Source organism: Mauremys reevesii, unplaced genomic scaffold (genome assembly GCF_016161935.1).
Source record: "Mauremys reevesii isolate NIE-2019 unplaced genomic scaffold, ASM1616193v1 Contig34, whole genome shotgun sequence".
NCBI classification, from domain to species: domain Eukaryota; kingdom Metazoa; phylum Chordata; order Testudines; family Geoemydidae; genus Mauremys; species Mauremys reevesii.
This window is the reverse complement of record NW_024100845.1, coordinates 271,590-285,982: the sequence shown is the minus strand read 5'-3', so window position 1 is coordinate 285,982 and position 14,393 is coordinate 271,590. Positions and strand designations below refer to the sequence as shown.

Here is a 14,393-nt window from a genome sequence, read left to right as displayed (position 1 = left end):
AGCTTTTGTGGCCTGCATCTTGTGGGAGGTCAGACTAGATGATCATAATGGTCCCTTCTGATCTTAAGTTCTATGATTCTATGATTCCCCTCCCAGTTTGACACCAGACCATTGATAACTATTCAGGGTACAGTCTTCAACCAGTTGTGCACCCACCTTAGAATAATTTCATCTAGACCAGTGAATTCCTCCCTGCTGGTCAGAACCGAGTCTAACCCAGGTTTTCCCATTGTTACTTCTCCCACCATCAGAAAGCAGAAGTTGTCCCTGGCATGTTCCCAGCACTTATTGCACATTGGGTGCTGCTAAGGTGTCCAAGTGCCCAGTTTTTGACCAGAAAGTCCAGTTAAAAAGGAAACCTGCCATTGTCCGGTCAGATCTACTGAGCGGACACCCAAAGTCTAGTTACTCTGGGTGGGGAGGCACTGGATCATCACCCACACCAGCCCCTACTCAGCCAGGGCTGCCTCCTACCTACATTGGGTGGCTGCGGCTCCCAGGCCTGGCTCCACAGGCAAGTCCCTCCTGACCTGGGCAGGGAGGGAGGAAGAGGAGTGGATGAGGGAGGAGCCTTGGGGGAAGAGGTGGGCAGGTGTGTAGATTCAGGGGAAGAGGTGTGGCAGGGGAGGTTCCGGCACTCCTGCTGGAGTGTCTGAGGTTTTTAAATTGCCAGTTTGGCAACCCAGGTAGCTAGCTGAGAGGCTGTGAAAAATATTAACAAACGTTCAAATATCACTTTACACAGCGGCAGACTTACTAGCTAGCAGAAAATAAATTACAATAAAGACTGGGAGTGGATGGGCCATTAAACAAAGTAAAACCATTCCCCCCCCCCCCAACCCAGTTCCTTACATCTCCTTGTCAATTGCTGGAAATGGGCCATTTTTATTACCACTACAAACAGTTCTTTTTCTCTCCTGCTGATAATAGCTCACCTTAACTGATCACTGTCCTTATAGTGTATATGGTAACACCCATTGTTTCATGTTCTCTGTGTGTATATATATATCTTCCTACTGTATTTTCCACTACATGCATCTGATGAAGTGGGCTGTAGCCCATGAAAGCTTATGCTCAAATAAATTTGTTAGTCTCTAAGGTGCCACAAGTACTCCTGTTCTTTTTGCGGATACAGACTAACACGGCTGCTACTCTGAAACCGATTATTTGGATGTGTATCTGGGTAAGGGGACTGTTGGCCTCTGACTGAAACTTAGTGGGGTTTTTGGTTGGCCCTCTCGCCGTACCAAAAGCCAGGGGAAGGGCCAGTGAGAAATCAATACCCTGAGACTGGTCCCCAGGGCCAATGGGGAGAGGATACTGCTCTAGGTCAGCCTCGTTGACAGGGCAGGCAGGCCAAAGAGAGAGGCGGGAGCCCGTCCTCTGTGTGAGCTGGAGCTGCCTGCCAGAGAAGGGCAGAGCTAAGGGGAGAGCAGCAACCTGAGTGGGCTGGAGTCAGAGCAGCAGCCTCCACAAGCAGAGAGGTGCAGCCCAGGGAGCCGAGCTGCGACAGAGGGGAGCTGGGGCTGGGGCAGTCTGGAGCCGGGGGCTGTCAGTAGCTGGGAAGAGTGAGGGGGACCCTGGGCAGAGGGCCCAGCGCAGTGAGATGCCCCCAGCCAAGGGACCTTGCAAGCCAAACTTGGAGGGGGAGCATAACTCTGACAGGAAATGACTGATGCTGGGTAGAAGGGTCCTGCCACCTAGAGCCTGAGGGCATGTGGCCATCACTAGAGCATGTGTCCAACCTGCAGCACAGTCAGGGCCTGTGAGGAACAGTCTGTGAACTGCCCTGACAATCCAGAGACACTGGTTGTGGTTCCCCCTGTGCCCACAGAGCGGGGTGATGTGTTTTCTTTTCACCTTTCCCATTATTTTTAGTTACTTGCTGTTTAATGAATTGTATTTGTTCTGAACTCTATGCAGTGGCCAGTGAAGATGTCAGGGAAGCATCCAGAGCGAAGAGAATATCCCACAGTGGGGACACTGTCACCCCTGTCCTGAGTGATCACAAGATTGGGGTCGAGCCCCTCAGGAATCCTTGGGCCAGCCTTGTCCAGGTTATGGGGACTAGAGTGGATGGGGTGTCCTCGAGGTCCGACAGGCCTCTGGGTGAAGGGAGTGGGAACAAGGACTCAGATCCTTCTGCTATTCGATTCCACCGGGGTGGGGTGTATGAGCCAGGAAAGTTCCCCACAACAGTGGGGCCCTTCCCCCGCTTACCTCTGTGCAGGGGTCAGCACCACCATGTTGCACAATGGACACTTGACAAAATTACCAGACTCAGTGATGGACATTGAGGGGGCTCTGGGCTGGAGCAGGGGGTTGGGTGTGTGTGTGGGGGGGTGAGGGCTCTGGCTGTGGGTGCAGGCTGTGGTGTGGAGCTGGGGATGAGGGATTTGGGGTGCAGAAGGGAGCTTGAAGCTGGGACCAAGGGGTTTGGAGGGCGGGAGGGGGATCAGGGCTGGGGCAGGAGTGTGAGGTGCGGGAGGTGTGTTCAGGCTCCATGCAACTTTCCTCAAGCAGCTCCCGGAAGCAGCAGCAGCACAAGTAGGAGCCAGAGGAGGGCTCAGAGCTGTGGAGTCAGCGCTCAGGAAGGGAGAACGGAGGCATAGTGCAGAGTCGCTTGGCCGCGCCTCCACCAGCAACAGCAAGGATGGGGAGCAGCCCCCATGGACCTCAACATCTTTACTGTGGACACTTGTGTCCATGTACAGACATGTTGCCGACCACTGCCTGTGTGCACATCTCATGGTTTTTGCTAAAGTTAATTAAGTATTTTAGGAAATAGTGTTTGAGCAGCCACCAGCGAGAGTTGCTCGCTGCACTCTGAGGGTATGTCTACACTAAGAATTTAGGTCAATTTAATAGAAGTCAATTTTTTAGAAATCAATTTGATACAGTCGATTGTGTGTGCCCCCACTAAACGCATTGAGTCGGCGGTGTGCGTCCACAGTACCAAGGCTAGAGTCAACTTTCGAAGTGTTGCACTGTGGGTAGCTATCCCACAGTTCCCACCGTCTCCGCTGCCCATTAGAATTCTGGGTTGAGATCTCAGTGCCTGATGGGGCAAACACATTGTCACGGGTGGTTCTGCATACATGTCGTCAGGCCCCCCTCCCTCCTTGAAAGCAATGGCAAAAAATCATTTCTCGCCTTTTTTCCTGGGTTACCCATGCAGACGACATACCACGGCAAGCATGGAGCCCGCTCAGCTACACAGCAGCATCCCCTTGCCTTCCCTTGTGGACGGCAGACAGTACAATAGGACTGCTAGCCATCATCATCGTCCCGTGGGTGTTCCTGGCCAACCTCGGTTAGGTTGGTCGGGGGTGCCTGGGCAGACATGGGTGCTCCTGGCCAGCCTCAGTGAGGTTGGCCGCGGGGGGGCACCTGGACAAAAATGGGACTGACTCCAGGTCATTCTCTTCTTTAAGTTTCATCTAATGGAGATTCAGTCCTGCCTGGAATATCATGCCAGCTGGAGGCTTCTGCCTCAGGCTGCTCTCCCAGGGCAGCACCACACGGTCGCACCTACCCCAGCCTACCCCTTGCTCCCATGGCTCATGAAGCCTGGACAGTAGTAAGGAGCAGTTCAACTATAGGCTGAGCAAGTGCAGAACGGTGGCAGAATGTGCCTTTGGATGTTTAAAAGCTCCCTGGTGCAGTTTACTGACTCGGTTAGGCCTCAGCAAAACCAATATTCTCATCGTTATTGCTGCTTGCTGTGTGCTCCACAATATCAGTGAGAGTAAGGGGAGACGTTTATGATGGAGTGGGAGGTTGAGGCAAATCGTCTGGCCGCTGATTATGCGCAGCCAGACACCAGGGCGGTTAGAAGAGCACAGCAGGACGCGCTGTGCATCAGAGAAGCTTTGAAACCAGTTTCATGACTGGCCAGGCTACAGTGTGAAAGTTCTGTTTGTTTCTCCTTGATGAAAACCCACCCCTTTGGTTTACTCTACTTCCCTGTATCAGAGGGTAGCCGTGTTAGTCTGGTTCTGTAGAAGCAGCAAAGAATCCTGTGGCACCTTATAGACTAACAGACGTTTTGCAGCATGAGCTTTGTGGTGAATACCCACTTCTTCGGATGCAAGCAGTGGAAATTTCCAGGGGCAGGTGTGTGTATATAAGCAAGCAAGAAGCAAGCTAGAGATAAGGAGGTTAGATCAATCAGGGAGGATGGGGCCCTGTTCCAGCAGCTGAGGTGTGAAAACCAAGGGAGGAGAAACTGGTTCTGTAATTGGCAAGCCATTCACAGTCTTTGTTTAGTCCTAAACTGATGGTGTTAAATTTGCAGATGAACTGGAGCTCAGCAGTTTCTCTTTGGAGTCTGGTCCTAAAGTTTTTTTGCTGTAAGATGGCCACCTTAAAATCTGCTATTGTGTGGCCAGGGAGGTTGAAGTGTTCTCCTACAGGTTTTTGTATATTGCCATTCCTAATGTCTGATTTGTGTCCATTTATCCTTTTCCTTAGAGACTGTCCAGTTTGGCCGATGTACATAGCAGAAGGGCATTGCTGGCATATGATGGCATATATTACATTGGTGGACGTGCAGGTGAATGAACCGGTGATGGTGTGGCTGATCTGGTTAGGTCCTGTGATGGTGTTGCTGGTGTAGATATGTGGGCAGAGTTGGCATCGAGGTTTGTTGCATGGGTTGGTTCCTGAGCTAGAGTTACTATGGTGCGGTGTGCAGTTGTTGGTGAGAATATGCTTCAGGTTGGCAGGTTGTCTGTGGGCGAGGACTGGCCTGCCACCCAAGGCCTGTGAAAGTGTGGGATCATTGTCCAGGATGGGTTGTAGATCCCTGATGATGCGTTGGAGGGGTTTGAGCTGGGGACTGTATGTGATGGCCAGTGGAGTCCTGTTGGTTTCTTTCTTGGGTTTGTCTTGCAGTAGGAGGCTTCTGGGTACACGTCTGGCTCTGTTGATCTGTTTCCTTATTTCCTCGTGTGGGTACTGTAGTCTTGAGAATGCTTGGTGGAGATTTTCTAGGTGTTGGTCTCTGTCTGCGGGGTTAGAGCAGATACGGTTGTACCTCAGTGCTTGGCTGTAGACAATGGATCTTGTGGTGTGCCCGGGATGGAAGCTGGAGGCATGAAGGTAGGCATAGCGGTCGGTAGGTTTTCGGTATAGGGTGGTGTTAATGTGACCACCACTTATTTGCACCGTGGTGTCTAGGAAGTGGACCTCCCGTGTAGATAGGTCCAGGCTGAGGTTGATGGAGGGGTGGAAGCTGTTGAAATCATGGTGGAATTTTTCCAGAGTCTCCTTCCCATGGGTCCAGATGATGAAGATGTCATCAATGTAGCGTAGGTAGAGAAGGGGCGTGAGTGGACGGGAGCTGAGGAAGCGTTGTTCCAGGTCGGCCATAAAAATATTGGCATATTGTGGGGCTGTGCGGGTGCCCATAGCGGTGCCACTGATCTGGAGATATATATTGTCATTAAATTTGAAATAGTTGTGTGTGAGGATAAAGGTACAGAGCTCAGCAACCAGTTGTGCTGTGGCATCATCAGGGATACTGTTCCTGACAGCTTGTATTCCATCAGTGTGTGGGATGTTTGTGTAGAGAGCCTCTACATCCATGGTGGCTAGGGTGGTGTTTTCTGGAAGGTCACCAATGCATTGTAGTTTCCTCAGGAAATCAGTGGTGTCACGGAGATAGCTGGGAGTGCTGGTGGCATAGGGTCTGAGTAGAGCGTCCACATATCCAGACAGTCCTTCAGTGTATTTCCCTGTAATCCAACCGCCCTCCTCTCCCCACTTTGATCTCCGCTTGCAGAGGCAATAAAGTCATTATTGTTTCAAATTCATGCATTCTTTATTAATTCATCACACCAATGGGGGCATAACTGCCAAGGTAGCCTGGGGGGGGGAGGAGGAAGGAAGTACAGGGGTGGGGTAGTTGTAGGGGCACTCCCTAGAATGGCATGCAGCTCATCATAGAAGTTGTATGTCTGGGGCTCTGCCCCGGAGAGGCCGTTTGCTTCTCTGGTTCTTTAGTAGGCTTCATGCGGCACTGCTGCGGATCCCTGTTATAACCTCTGTCCTTCATGCCCTTGGAGATTTTTTCAAAATTCTGGCATTTCATTTGACAGCACGGATTCGTCTCCCCATACAGTGCTCAGATGCAGTACCTCCCATTCGGTCCATGCTGGAGCTCTTTTGCGACTCTGGGACTCCATGGTCACCTATGCTGATCAGCTCACCACGCTGGCCAAACAGGAAATGAAATTCCAAAGTTCCTGATGTTTTTCCTGTCTACCTGGCCAGTGCATTTGCAATGGAGCACTCTGGGATAGCTCCTGGAGGTCAATACTGTTGAATAACGTCCGCACTATCCCAAATTCGACCCAGGAGTGTTGATTTCAATGCTAATCCAAGGCTGCCCAGAGGATTCCAGGGGCCTGGGGTCTTCGGTGGTGGCCCCCCCCCTGCTTTGGTGGTAATTCGGCGGTGGGGGGTCCTTCCACTCCGCGACCCGCTGCCGAAGTGCCCCAAAGGCCCATGGCAGGGACCCCCCTGCTGCTGAATTACTGCCGAAGCGGGATCTGCCACCGAAGTGCAGTGGGGTCTTCGGTGGTACTTTGGCAGCAGGGGGTCCCTGCCATGGGTCTTTGGGGCACTTCAGCGGTGGGTCCTGGAATGGAAGGACCCCCCCGCTTCCAAAATACCGCCGAAGACCCTGCTGCAGTTCGGCAGCGGGTCCTGCTTCAGCAGTAATTCGGAGGTGGGGGGTCCTTCCGCCCCGGAGCGGAAGGACCCCTCGCCGCCGAAGACTGGGAACGAAGACGCTCCGGGCCCTGCAAAAGTTTTCCCAGGTCCCCGGAGCGACTGAAAGACCCCGCTCCAGGGGCCCCAAAAAACTCTCGTGGGGGCCCCTGTGGCAAATTGCCCCACTTAGCCCCCCCCCCAGGCAGCCCTGTGCTAATCCCCTCCTCAGTGAGGAGTACAGAAATTGATTTTAAGAGCCCTTTAAGTCAACAAAAATGGCTTTGTTGTGTGGGGAGGTGCAGAGTTAAATTGATCTAAACAGATAAACTCATAGTGTAGACCAGGCCTGAGGCCACCAAAAATTTGGTCATGAGAACTCCTGGGTTAGACGCTCATGACGGGCCCTTCTGACCTTAGCGCCTGGGAGTGGAACAGGAGCCGGACCCAGAGATGCTGCAGCGCGATCCCTTCAGCGCTAGGACCCAGGAGCAGCCGGGAGGCGGCTCCGGGCAGCGAGCGCTGGGCTCAGGCCCGGCCGCAGGAAGTGACTCGCAGCCGCTGCGGTGACTCTGGCTCCCAGGCTCCTGGCGAGATCCCCGAGCCCCGGGGGGCGGCTGGTGCTGGGAGCCCGGAGCCCTGGCTGCAGCCGGGAGAGGGGAATCTCCAGCAGGGCCCTTCCCGCTGCTCCCCCCCAGGAGCCTCTCCCAGGGCAGAGCCCCCAGCCCGGCCCGGCCCCTGCCCCGGGGGGCCCCGCTCGGAGGGAAGGTGAGAGAGACCCGCCCCCCCCCCCGGCACCCCCGGGCTGCAGGGGGAGGTTTGGCCCCAGGCTGCTCCTAGCGGAGCTGGCTGCGATTCCCGCCCGGGGCCCGGGAAAGCTGCCGCCAGCCCCGGTGGGTGGGGGCGGAGGGAACCAGCCTGGGCCGTGCACAACACCCCCCTGGGCAGGGCTGGGAAAACTGAGCAGACTCCCAGGGCTGGAGCCCGACCCCACTGGCCAGAGGCTGCTGTGAAATACGCAGGGAAGCTGCTCGGGTTCCTGTCCCTGTCCCCGGCTCAGAGCTCTGCTTCCCGCATCAGCCTGTGGCTGGCAGGCGTGTGGGAAATGAGAAGACCCAGCCCTGCTCCGTGTGCTGGGGGACAAGGAGCTCTCACCTTCTCCCACCCCCTGAAGCCTCCTGGCTGCTCTGAGCAGGGGTGGGGGGAGGATTCTGCTTTTCCAAGCTTCCTCCCCCATGACTAGTGGGATTGTGGCTGGGGCAGCAGGTGCTGAGTGGGGGACTCTTGTTGTTCCAGATGCCGGTGACCTTCGAGGAGGTGGCTGTGTATTTCACCCAGGGGCAGGCGGCTCTGCTGGACCCCGCTCAGAGAGCCCTCTACAGGGACGTCATGCAGGAGAACTACGAGACGGTGACCTCGCTGGGTAAGAGATTCCCGTCTCCTCAGCTATTTTAAGCCATGGGGTCTCCATGTCTGACTCTGCTCAGTTGGGGTCACAGAGTGCCGTGGTTCTCAGCCAGGGGCCCCTGTGGGGCCATGAGCAGGTTTCAGGGGGGCCACCAAGCAGGGCCAGAATTAGATTTGCTGAGGCCCAGGGCACAAAGTAAAAGCCCCACTGCATGGGGCTGGAGCTGAAGCCTGAGCAATGTAGCTTTTCGGGGCTACATGTGGCGTGGGACCCTGGGTATTTGCCCTGCTCCCCACCCCCTAATGCTGGCCCTGGCTTTCATATGCAAAAAACCAGTTGGTGAGGCAGAGGTGGGCTGTGGCATTTTTATACCATGTTGGGGGTGGAGGGCGGGGAGGCTCAGAGAGAAAAAGGTTGAGAACCCCTGGTAGAGTCCACAGCTCCACTGTGAGAGGGACGTGCATCTCCATACCCCCTTCGAGGCAACAGGGGAGGCAGAAACCTAATGGACAGGCTAATTCATCCCCCTCTCTCCAGCTGTCAAGGGGCCAGAAGCAGGGGATTGCCCTGCCTGTGTTATTTCTCCTTCACACTCCACTCACTGGCCCTCTTGGGACTAGCTCCGTCCATGGGGAGGCTCTCGGTGCTGCAGGCTCAGGGGGGCTGGGACAGGTTGTACAGTGGGGGGCGCTGAGAGCCATTGAACCAAACTGTAAACCCTGGATCTAATGGAAACCACTTCAAGCCAGGAGGTGCGGCAGCTCCCCCAGCACGCTTAGTTCCAGCACCTACATGCTGGTTTGGAAATAGGCAGGATTTTAACACCAGAGTTGTGTGTGCCAGAAAGTCCCCCAGATGCATCTACCCTGAGGTCTCCTAGTGAGGGTGTGGCAACACCCCACCCCCAGATATCTGCTGCTCCCAAAGGGTCTGAGTTTCCACAGTCCCATGTAGGGTCAGATTAAACTCAGGGAATGTTCCCTGTGACAAATACCCTACCAATGCTCCATGCGCCCTGACCTTCCCTGATTTCATCCCCTGTGCAGGATTTCCCATTCCCAAACCTGACCTGATCGCCCGGCTAGAACGAGGGGAAGAGCCGTGGGTCCCGGATCTCCAGGCTGATGAGGAAAGGGAGAGCCCGAGAGGCATCCACACAGGTGAGGAGTCAGGGAAACTGAGAAAGAACCATCCTGAGCATGAAGGAAAAAGCTGGGACTCCCAAAATGTGCCATGAGCGAGAGCCCTGAGCTCTGTCCCATCTCACCCAGGTGAGGGCTGCAGTCAGTAGGTGTCATATCCTGAAAGCAAATATTAGTCACAGCTTCCCACTCATCCTATTAGCTGTCGGGAATTTCCTCCAAGACTTCGCTTCCCTGGGAGTGTTTGGGTGGGATGTGGAGGCAGAATCCAATGTCTCCATCTCCCCAACAATCACTGTGTTGTGTTTTCCCTCTTTGCTATTCCCCTTTCTGTCCTTTCCTCCCAGCACAGGCAGTGACTCCTGTCTGGATTCTTTCTCCTCCAGCAGGTGACAGGACAGTGACTGAGAACAAGAAGGAGAATCAGCAGGTGGAAGGTCCTGAGAAAGTGGAACTGCAGGGGATATTTTTGAGAAGAGCTGAAGGGAATTTTTCCCAGTGCTTGGAACAGGGAAATGCCTGGAGAGATCGACACAGATCAGAGATGCAGCTGGGAAACTATCCCAGGAAGAAACTGGATGAATCCATTCAACGTGGTGGAGGATGCAAGGATCCCAAGGAAATCACAGTCCAGCAGACAAGTCACAATGAAGAGAAACCTTACAAATGCCTTGACCGTGGGAAAAGTTTCCATTTCAGTGCAAGCCTTATTAAACATTGGAGAACACACACAGGAGAGAAGTCCTATAAATGTGTAGACTGTGGGAAAAGCTTCAGTGAGAAATCAAACTTTATTGTGCACCAGAGACTGCACATAGGAGAGAAACCATATAAATGTCTTGAGTGTGGGAAAAGTTTTAGTCAGAGTTCATACCTTACTGCACATCGGAGAATCCACACAGGAGAAAGACCCTATAAATGCCTTGAGTGTGGGAAAAGTTTCAATTTGAAATCAACCCTTAATACACATCACAAAACTCACACAGGTGAGAAACCCCATAAATGCTTGGAGTGTGGGAAAACTTTCACTCAGCGCATTCACCTTACTCAACATAGGAAAATCCACACGGGAGAGAGACCATACAAATGCCTTCAGTGTGGGAAAAGTTTCAGTCAGCGCATTCACCTTACTCAACATAGGAAAATCCACACGGGAGAGAGATGCTATAAATGCCTTCAGTGTGAGAAACTTTTCAGTACGCGATGGAACCTTATTAAACATGAGCGAACCCACACGGCGAGAAACCATATAAATGCTTGGACTGTGGGAAAACTTTTGGTCAGAGCTCATACCTTATTAAACATAGGAGAATCCACACAGGAGAGAGACCATATAATTGCTTTGAGTGTGGGAAAAATTTTATTGACAGAACAAAACTTACTAGACATCAGGCAATCCATACAGGAGAGAAACCCCATAAATGCTTGGACTGTGGGAAAAGCTTCATTCGGAAGTCACAACTTACTATACACCAGAAAGTTCACGCATCAGAGGGATCTTATAAATGCCTTGAGTGTGGTAAAACTTTTATTCATAACTCAAAGCTTACTACGCATCAGAGAACCCACAGAGGAGAGAGACCTTATAAATGCCTGAACTGTGGGAAAACTTTTACTCACAACTCAAAGCTTACTAAACATCAGAGAACCCACAGAGGAGAGAGACCTTATAAATGCCTGGAGTGTGGGAAAACTTTTATGTATAACTCAAAGCTTACTACACATCAGAGAACCCACACAGGAGTGAGACCCTATGGTTGCCTTGAGTGTGGGATAAGTTTTATGGAAAGTTCATCCCTTATTAAACATGGGAGAATCCACACAGGAGAAAGACCCTATAAATGCCTGGACTGTGGGAAAACTTTCAGTCAAAGCTCACACCTTACTAAACATGGGAGAATCCATGGAGGAGAGAGACCCTATAAATGCCTTGAGTGTGGGAAAAGTTTTTTGGGAAGTTCATCCCTTATTAAACATGAGCGAATCCACGTGGGAGAAAGTCCCTACAAATGCCTGGAGTGTGGGAAAAGTTTTAAGGAAAGTTCATCCCTTACTAAACATGGGAGAATCCACACAGGAGAAAGACCCTATAAATGCCTTGAGTGTAGGAAAAGTTTCGTTCGTCAATCATTCTTTATTAAGCATCAGAGAATCCACACAGGAGAAAGACCCTATAAATGCCTGGACTGTGGGAAAAGCTTCAGTGAGAAATCAAACTTTATTGTGCACCAGAGACTGCACATAGGAGAGAAACCATATAAATGTCTTGAGTGTGGGAAAAGTTTTAGTCAGAGTTCATACCTTACTGCACATCGGAGAATCCACACAGGAGAAAGACCCTATAAATGCCTTGAGTGTGGGAAAAGTTTCAATTTGAAATCAACCCTTAATACACATCACAAAACTCACACAGGTGAGAAACCCCATAAATGCTTGGAGTGTGGGAAAACTTTCACTCAGCGCATTCACCTTACTCAACATAGGAAAATCCACACGGGAGAGAGACCATACAAATGCCTTCAGTGTGGGAAAAGTTTCAGTCAGCGCATTCACCTTACTCAACATAGGAAAATCCACACGGGAGAGAGATGCTATAAATGCCTTCAGTGTGAGAAACTTTTCAGTACGCGATGGAACCTTATTAAACATGAGCGAACCCACACCGGCGAGAAACCATATAAATGCTTGGACTGTGGGAAAACTTTTGGTCAGAGCTCAAACCTTATTAAACATAGGAGAATCCACACAGGAGAGAGACCATATAATTGCTTTGAGTGTGGGAAAAGTTTTATTCAGAAGTCATATCTTACTATACACCAGAGAGTTCACACAGGAGAGAGACCCTTTAAATGCCTTAAGTGTGGGAAAAGTTTTATGGAAAGTTCATCCCTTACTAAACATAGGAGAATCCACACAGGAGAAAGACCCCATAAATGCCTGGAGTGTGGGAAAACTTTCAGTCAGCGCTCAAACCTTAATCAACATGGGAAAATCCACACAGGCAAGAGACCGTATAAATGCTTTGATTGTGGGGAAAGCTTCAGTAAGAGTTCAGAGCTGACCACACATCAGAAAATCCACAAAGGCGAGAGACCCTAGAAATAGCTTGACTGCAGGAAAAGATTCAATTTGACTTCAAGCATCAGTGATCCACACATCAGAGAGACCTTGAATGTGGTGGAAGCTTCATTTGGTGTTCCTGGAATATCAGGGATCCACAAATCCACACAGGGAAGAAACCTCTGAGATGTTCTCAGTGTGGAAAATGCTCCAAGTGGAACTGTCATTTCAGGCTCCTCCACAGAGCAGGGAAATTCTCTCAGGGCTCTGACTAGGACTGGCCATGGTGACAAACCCATTTCCTTGTTCCCACACACATCAGGGGTGTTTGGCTCCCAAGGATCCAGCTGCCCATTGCTGAGGTGAGGATCCAGCAGCAGCCGAGCATAAGCTGGTCAGTGACCCTCTGGCTCTTCCCCGGTCAGTCCCTCCTCCCTGCTGCAGCCCTGGCTTCTGAGCTGATGGTCTACAGGTGGGGGAAGGGAAAGAGAGAAACTCCTCCAGATGCTCCCTCTGCCTGGCTGAAGTTTCCTGCTCTTCCTTCCCTTCCCTGCTGGGATCCCCCTGCCATGGAGATGAGGACAAAGACACTTGGACCAGGCCCCACCTTCACTCTAGACACCTGTCCCCTCCCCCATCTTCGACCAGCCCCTGGGTTGGGCCACCTCACTGACCTGTTCCCTGCAGGGGGAGTGTCCCTGGGGGCTGGTAACTTCTCCCCTCCCGAAATCCCCCTGGGCGTTGGGTTCTGGGGGATCAAGTATTGAGGGACCAGGAGGATGGGTTTTGGGGAGGGAACTGGGGATTGAATGATTGGGGCTGGTGGAGCTGGGTGCTGGGGTATTGAGTGTTTGAGGATCATGGGATAAGAGGCGAGGGAGAGCACAGGGGTAGCGAGGTGCTGCCTCATCACTCTCTCCCTCTGCCCCATCTCCCTGCCCCCTCTGCATTCAGACAGCACCACTGAGAGGGGCTGATTCCCACAGAGCCATTTGAGGAAGGCCGAGAGATCCCACCTGTGCTTCCGAGCATCTGTCTATGGTAGGAAATGTGGTTGGGATTAGCCAGCGCAACTCTGTGACCCTCCACCAGATTTCCTAGTGTAACCTCATCCTGAGCATCTTATGTGTAAGGCTAAGGTTTTGTCATGGATATCTTTAATAAAAGTCATGGACAGGTAACAGGCAATAAAGAAATATTCACGGAAGCCTGTGACCTGTCCGGGACTCTTATTAATAATATCCGTGACAAAATGGGGCGAGAGAAGGCTGCAGCACCCATTGCTGGGGCTCTGGTGTCCCATGGCAGCTGGGCAGATGTGGGGGCCCTGGCTGTGAGCTGCATTGGCCCCCTGCCTCTCATGGCTCAGAGCTCCGGGGCTGCCTTGCCCCCCACAGCGACTCATAGATCGGGGGGCCAGCCCGGTAGCTGAGTGCTGTGGGGTACCCCCACAGCCTGCAGCAGCTTAGAGCTTTGGGGACCCCACAGCTCTGAGCCGCCATGGGCTGAAGTCGCAGAGGTCTCTGGAAGTCACAGATTCTGTGACTTCTTCGAATCTGTAGCAAAATCATACCTTTACTTACGTGTTCTGACCTCCTCCCTTTTGCTGGGTGGTCATTAGTCCCGTAGTTCCCCCTTTGGGGCCAGATTGTCTCATTCCCAGATAGTCTCACATTACTCCAGGCCCTGCTGTAAAGCATTGAGTGTTTGTACATTTTCTTCCTTATGCACCATAATTAACTAGATGCTAAAAAAGTGGGAGCAGGGACTCACTCCACTCTCCACAGAGCTGCCTCTGTCCCAGCAATGGACAGTTTTATCTTCTCCTCATTCTACCCCTCTGCCTCTCAAGGTGTCACTTACCACCGTGTCCCTGGCTCTCCATGCCTAGGAATCACAGGTTTGATGTCTATGATCCTAAGTCAGACTCAAGAGGGCTGGAGAAGAAAGTGCCACAGAGCCAGGAGTGGCTGGGGACATTCCATTGACTCTAAAGCACAGTTTGACCTTACAGATCCTAGAGCCCTGTTTGCATCTATTGGTGAAATTAGTTCCCGGGTTTTTCTAGG

The 14,393-nt window shown here is 52.1% G+C and overlaps 1 pseudogene; it reads left to right on the top strand.

Moving 5' to 3' along the window:
- Positions 1-8,085: 8,085 nt before the first annotated feature.
- On the top strand, positions 8,086-13,915 carry LOC120393834 (annotated as a pseudogene).
- The last annotated feature ends 478 nt before the right edge of the window (positions 13,916-14,393 follow it).